The following is a 6,897-nucleotide window of genomic DNA, read 5'->3' on the forward strand; positions in this document are numbered from 1 at the left end:
TGTTTTAAAAGAGAACTTTGTGAATTTTGGGGCTTCTGTCTACAAAGTAGATCTAAAGTCCTGTGAAAGTCTAAGAAAACTGTCGGGAATTTAAATTTCTGTCAGCTCTACCACACTGAGAGGCTTCTACATAAGAATATCAGGGGCGTTGATTCAACAGCTGGAAACAGCTGGAGATGTGTGCCATCTGCAGGTATTACGGTGAGCACAGGCCAGGCTCACATCCTTCATGAACTGAGCTCCTGATATTGAGTTGCTTCATCTGTTTATCAAACATATTTTATACCAATAAGACCTTAAATAAGACTTTGGGTGTGTGATGGGTTACAGCGAGTGTGGCGTTAGCCAGATGTGGCCCAGAAACCATGACATGACTGACATCTGGTCCAGGTAAGCTGGACCTAAGTCTGAAATGAGACAAACTGTCAAGTGAGACCGAATGTGGCACAAGAATCGGCAAACATTAATCTCCATCTGGGTTTATACAACTGATTCTCCACAAAGTCACAATTTCCAGACAAGAAATAATCATTTCTCCTCCTCCACACAGCCTGACTGAAACCAGCCACACAGCAAATATTTAAATGATTTAACTATTTCAACCTTAACCAGAACTTAACATTTACATAAAGCAGACCTTTGTGCTGTTTTTCATCAAAATCCTTAAAAATAAGTATATGAATATAAAATCTGTCTACATTTTAATTTTTATAAATAATCCATCATATTTTGTAAACTGATATCGGTTCGATAATTCATTGTTAGAAACTGTTACCTGAGTTTTTGTAAAACACTGATTTTTATTATAAGTGCTATAAAAATAAAGGTTCTTATTTAAAACTTCATCTGCAGGGCCGGCCCTGTGTCGCTGACCGTCTCATGTTTGCACATTACAGGTTTCAGGTTTCGTCTCCATGCTGGTCTAAACTGCCCGTTACGAGAGGCTTGCCTTTCAGATTACTGGCTGCACACATCATTCTGCACACTGAAGCCCAAACAAGTGTTTCACACTCTTGGCTGTCAGGTGTTGAGATTTCTTTTTAATATTGCTGCTCTTTCCAAAAAAAACACAGCTTTTATTTTTTTTTTTTTTTTTTTTTCTCAGCTAACGGCCGTCGTTTACAGAAATATCTTCATTAATCTTAGTGCCCAGACGTTCCTGGATCGACTTCAGAAGCCAGTTGCTTTGAGACATCCTGTTCAGTAAACAGGAACTAAAACATGATGAAGAAGCGAGTGGAGCTGAATACATCACGACCAGAGACTCTCTGCGAGCACACTAACTGGTGCCATCCTAACGCTCCAGTAAAGCGTATAATAACCCCTGATGGCCTCTTCTGTCTGTAACCGTCACTCCCTCCAGAATCCAGAAGGCAATGGCATCACAGGACTGCAGATTATTTATTTATTTTCTTACATATTTTGAAGCAATGCAAGTGACACTGAAGCTGCATCTTCAGTGTCACCGGATTCTTCTCTGACCTTCCATCAGCATTTGTTCCACCAACAAATCTTCTTTGCAGCTTCTTGTTTTCTTTGACTTTCCTGTCTTTTTCAGCAGATTCTCGTGAGATTTAAGTCTAATGTAAATGAAAAAGGAAACAGAGTGTTTTTGACCATAAGGTATCAGAAGCAGCAAGCCTGCAGCTTCCCCCGGGCACCGAGAGGCCCAAGCAGCTCTGCACACACCAGGACATCTACACTGAAGCTGAGAGCGGCAGAGCCGAAGCAAACGACCAAGAGACACCTCACCTGTGCACCTCCAGACTCGCACCTACAACAGCACTATTTCATACCCATGCAGGGAGGTTAGAAGGTGGCAGAGAGAGATTGCTGCCTGCGGCCGTTCTGTGTGGAGTTTACATAACATCCCGGTACCTGTGCAGGTTCTCTCCAGGTACTCTGGACAGAGACACGCATGTTAGATTAGTTAGTGATGCTAAATTAGCCGTAGGTGTGCCCTGCCTCTCGCCCCATCACACCCTGAATTAGATATGCAGATGGGAATGGGTGGATGAATTTAGGAAAGGAGTAAAGGTGCTTCAGTTTCAGCTGGAGCTGAATGAGATCCATTAAGATAAAGCTGCCGGGGGAGTTTAGTTTGTGTGGTCCAAAAGCTGCTCCTGGTTCTTTGTTAACACGTTCAGGCTGCAAGTCTTTCATCTGCCGCTCAAGGACACGTCGCAGAGGTGGAGTGGAGACCTGATGTGAGGTTAAAATAGCACTCTGGCTGATTACCTGCCATTTTTCTTCTAATCTGTTTACTCCTCCAATTAAAGTATTAAAAATATTGTTATAGTTCACCATTTGAGACTTTTTGATGGGAAATTGTGGAGAAAGTATCTGCAGTGATACATCTCAGATATATAGTTGTGTTTCTGAACTTTGTGGTTGAAGAAAATAAAAGAAGTGAAACAACATTTTTAGCCTTTTTTATTTCTTATAAGCTAAATGGTTAATTGGTTGATTACAAATCATTTATAATAATTCTAATAATTTAAACTCGCTTCCTGTTAACTAGATAAAACTGTTGATTCTCACGCTTTCACGTTATAAAACTAACTTCACTTCTTTAATTAAGTAAATCATGTGATGATAAACACATTCATGTCTTTATCAGGTGAGTTATATGAGATTTTATCACCAGGCGACAACAGTCAGCCTGCACGCCGCTGACCTGCGAATTACAATCTGAGTCAGCCAGGTGGTGTTTGTGACGGAGAGGGATTCATCCAGAAGGTGGAAGGTCAAAGTTTGAGAATTGAATGAACACACCGCAGCTCAAAATGTTGCTGCGTTTGTTCCTTTCAGGAGAAAAAAAAAACCTCGAACCTTTGAGCAAACTAAACCGATACCTGCTGCTCGTGTTCAGCAGCACCGCGAGGCGATTTCAAATCTGCTTCTAGAAGTCAGAAACATTTATTGTATCTTTAAAGGTGCATCTGTTTGTCAGCTTTACGCAGCGGTTTTCACAGTGGTTCCCACGGTAACTCAAAGCAGGTGTGAGACTGTAGATCAGTTAGTGCAACGCACACACACACACACACACACACAGCAGCACAAAAAAGCCATCGGTGCATTTTCATTTGCTGTATCAGTGTTTCTCAGGCGCAGGTTTACCAACATTTCTCTAAAAAGCTTCTGTGAAAGCAGAACAGCTGTCAGGGCACAAATCATAACTGCCACTATGGTCAAGACCACGACCACAATTACTCAGAGACTTTGAAAACTTGAAAGAAAGAAAGAAAGAAAGCTTACAGCCAAACTGCACAAACGACCATCTTTTACTTTTCTGTTATCAGTCAAACTTCCAAAGCAGCCATCGTTCGGCTCCCTTCACAGTTCGTCGCTGTTTTGTCCTGTGGGCGGTTGAGGATGTTGTGTCTCATGCAGACATTTTGAAATCGATTCATTAAGCGTAATTATGCGGCCCTGCGCTTTTCTCTGCCATCCGAACCTGGAAGTGAATTTGACACCGCTGTTTCCAGTTCCTGAAACTATGCATGTGTAGCATGTGGCTAAAATGCAACCTAACCCTAACCTTGCCCTCAGGGGGGTTTTATGGTGACCAGGTGGATGTCAGGAGGTTAAAAAGGTGCAAAACCAGGTCCACATTAATTTATGACCCAGTCTGACAGCTCAACACTTTTTCTCATGTCTGCACTCACTCAAAAAAATCTGTTGTTGGATGAATTTAATCACGGCACCTTTTTCCACGTGATTTAACCAAGTACAATAACCAATTTTTGACCATGTCAGACCAACACATTTGCATTTAGTGGTTTAATGTAACCAGAATTTTGTTTTAATTCATTCTGCACAAGTTAAAAACTTCAGGAAAACACAATAAAATCTTGTTGTTTGAACAACTTTGTTAATCGAGGCAATTACTGCTAGTCTTGCTTAATGAACCAATATGTGGGTTGATGATTTCATAGAGACAAACAACCATTTGCACTCATGGGTAATTTACAATCACCAATAACTCTAATTACACACTGCAAACCAGCCAGATTGTGGATTTGAACCCAGGCCCTTCTTGCTGTGAGGCACCAGCACCAACCATCACACCACCAAGCTGTCGCTCCAGGCTTAAAACCAGGAAAGCTGTGATTTCAAGGCTTGATGCAGAATTCTCTGTACGTTTTTGTCCTTGACAGGTTAAACCACAATAACTAGCGATAGCATACACGTGGTGTGGGTGTAGCTGTCTGCCTCTTAAAACTCCAGCGATTTTCCTGCAGTTTGACATCTAATGTGATCTTGTGAATTCTGTGAGTCCAGCAAATAAGCACTCTTACTAGACCGTATCAGGTCATCTCAACAAGAACAAATCAAGTTGCTGAAGTTCATGCAGATGCTACATGATTTAATTACGTTCACCATAGAAACATGTTTGAATCTTGTGCATGTAACAACCACCCAATTTCATTTTTTTTTGAGTCCTTAAAGCCGGTGGAGGATCAGCAGATTGTGTTTCTCTGTGTGGGGAGAATGGAGAAATCCCTCCTCAAATAAACAATAAAAGCTTTAAATAAATAAGCAGTTAAAACTGAAGGATTTGTAAGAGCAGAGTCAGAGCTGCTGGACAGTTTGAGTTTTTACCCTCAGCTGTTTGGAGGACTGAAACCCTCCATGTCTCGTTTCTTCTGAGTGTTATTAATATGCTTAATAGAAAACAGGACTTTGCTTGTATTTCTGTCTCTAGCACGTTTGCTCTTTTTGCTTACTTGGTAGAAATTCTTCCATTTCCTGTGATTAGTTTCTGTTGTATTTCTTGTTTCTTGCTGTAAAACAAATTTCTCATAGTGCAATGATGAAAAGAAACTTAAACCTTGGTTCTTTTCTGATATGCAAGACAGGTACAGGATGAACTTGTCAGAATACATCTAGAAGAACCGGTGCTGTTCTAAACCTCTGGAGAACACCTTTGAGTTCTCACATGGAGATACAGACAGAACAAATTGCCCACGAAGGCTCAAACCCAGAACTTTCTCGCTGTGAGGCAACCTTACAAACCTCTGTACAGACACCGAGCGAGGCATGTCAGATTATTAAAGAAAATCTCAATAAACAAACTGAAGACTGAAGTTAATATTTGACCAGCAATTTTGAGCAAAAACGCTCTCCTGAAAATCTTGGAATAAACGGTGCAGATATACAACTGCGCACCTTCTCAGGCCCGGAGGACTAATAATGAGCTGCGGGGGACATTTATGGTGACTGTACCTGTAGGACAGAAATGACTTTCACTGTAGCCGTGTTTCTCTGTATGAGCGTGTAGCAAATCAACGGCTCCATTAAAATAAAACGAATAAACAACACTTCTGGTGCCATTTCCGTCTGTAAACTCATTACTCAGCGCCAAACACGCACCTCCAGTGCCGTTTAAATATTACAGCGATATAAGAAAGTCATCAAATACATGTACCAGACACTCAGAGTTCTAATCTGTGTCATACATGTACATCCTCGAACAAGTCCTCATATCTGCGGGATTCTTTTATGCGTTTCACAACAGAAATCAAAAGATTCTTGGAGGAAAAAGTCGCAGAAAGGTCAGACTGACGCACTTCGCGTCTCAGCGGTGTTATTGGAATATCACAAAGACGTAAATATGACAACGAGCAGCCACCAGCACGGCCCCAAATGAGCCTCCTCTCACATAAACAAAGCCGCTTAATTAATGGAAAGTGGTGGCACGGGTGTGCTCGGCTCGGCACGGCCGGGAAGGAGCGGGGTTGCATAGGAACAGGGGGAGCGGAGTCTCTGGAGGGCGAAAGTGGCTCAAAGCAGCGGAGCAGAAGGGGAAGTGAAGGAGGGTGAAGCGCTCTGACATCTACTGAAAACTGCGAGTTTTCGGGGCTGACCTCCGCCTGCGTCATAAAAAAACAAATTTGCGTGGAAATGGGTGCAAACGGGAGTTTTGAGGCAGGTGGGGGAAATTCAATTACCTTTAAACTCCAGGAACGCGCGCGTGGGTCATTCTTTGCAGGGGAGTAAATAAATTAAGAGGCTGGGACGTTTTAACGAGTTGGGCCCTCTGAACGCACCCGGACACTCTCCGGTCTGATTAAAGTTGCTTCGTGAACGCGCTCACGGGGCAAACAAACGGCTGATACCAGGAGCGCGCCGCGCGGCGTGTCGCAGGTGTTTGGAATCGCCAGGATCAGCGGGAAAGGTCAGAGTTCAATCGTTCAGGAACATTCCCGAGCTTTAAGAAGGAAAGGAGATACTCACATGTGAAACTCCTGCGTTTAAAAAACTGCTGCTTTATTTCACACCATCCCCGCCGCGCCGCTCGAACCCCATCCACACAGGAAAACTCCGCGGAGTGCGTGGAGTGAAATCTCTGAGCTCTTCTTCGCTTGTTTTGTTAATCCAGGGAAAGTGATGATGAAGATGAAGCTGAGATGAATGAGCGAGTGTCCCCTGCGCGCGCCTCCAGCAGCGCAAAGAGGAGCGGACTGTAGCGCTTCAGTCCAGCCGGGGAGGAGAAAGTGCGCACCGGGCTCCCTCACTCCGCCTGCTCCGCTTCCTCCAGCATCTCCCCAACTTCTTAATTCTCCTGGAGCGGCTTTAGCTCTTCATCTGCTCCCCTTTAATCCTGAAAGGAGCCCTGGTCCGAATCACGAAAGCAGATTTTAAAAACAGAAAAAGAATTTTATCCTTTTCAGGTGTGATCATTAAAAAGCAAAGGAGCGCGCGCTTCCAATAAAGTCCCGCGTGGGCTCCAGCTGCTGGTTTTACTGTTTCTCTGGGTAGATTCTGGGAGGAGGAACACAGAGAAGTTGAGCCGTCACAGCGGAGTGCTGGGCTGCGTTTAGGTGCGTCGGTAGGCTGGCAGGGCTGACCGGCCGGACTCCCATCATCCCCGCCGCTTGATTGCCCCCAAGC

The 6,897-nt window shown here is 43.6% G+C and overlaps 1 protein-coding gene across 4 annotated transcripts in view; it reads right to left on the reverse strand.

Moving 5' to 3' along the window:
* LOC146511891 (sodium channel protein type 3 subunit alpha-like) overlaps nucleotides 1-6,897 on the reverse strand; it is a 289,234-nt gene extending 282,337 nt beyond the window's left edge. For all 4 annotated transcript variants that reach the window (XM_085171634.1, XM_085171632.1, XM_085171635.1 and 1 more), the window contains exon 1: nucleotides 6,241-6,897. The gene's annotated coding sequence lies outside the window, so the exon portion shown is untranslated. The remainder of the gene's footprint in view (nucleotides 1-6,240) is intronic.

Source organism: Neolamprologus multifasciatus, chromosome 9, assembly GCF_963576455.1.
Source record: "Neolamprologus multifasciatus chromosome 9, fNeoMul1.2, whole genome shotgun sequence".
NCBI lineage: Eukaryota > Metazoa > Chordata > Actinopteri > Cichliformes > Cichlidae > Neolamprologus > Neolamprologus multifasciatus.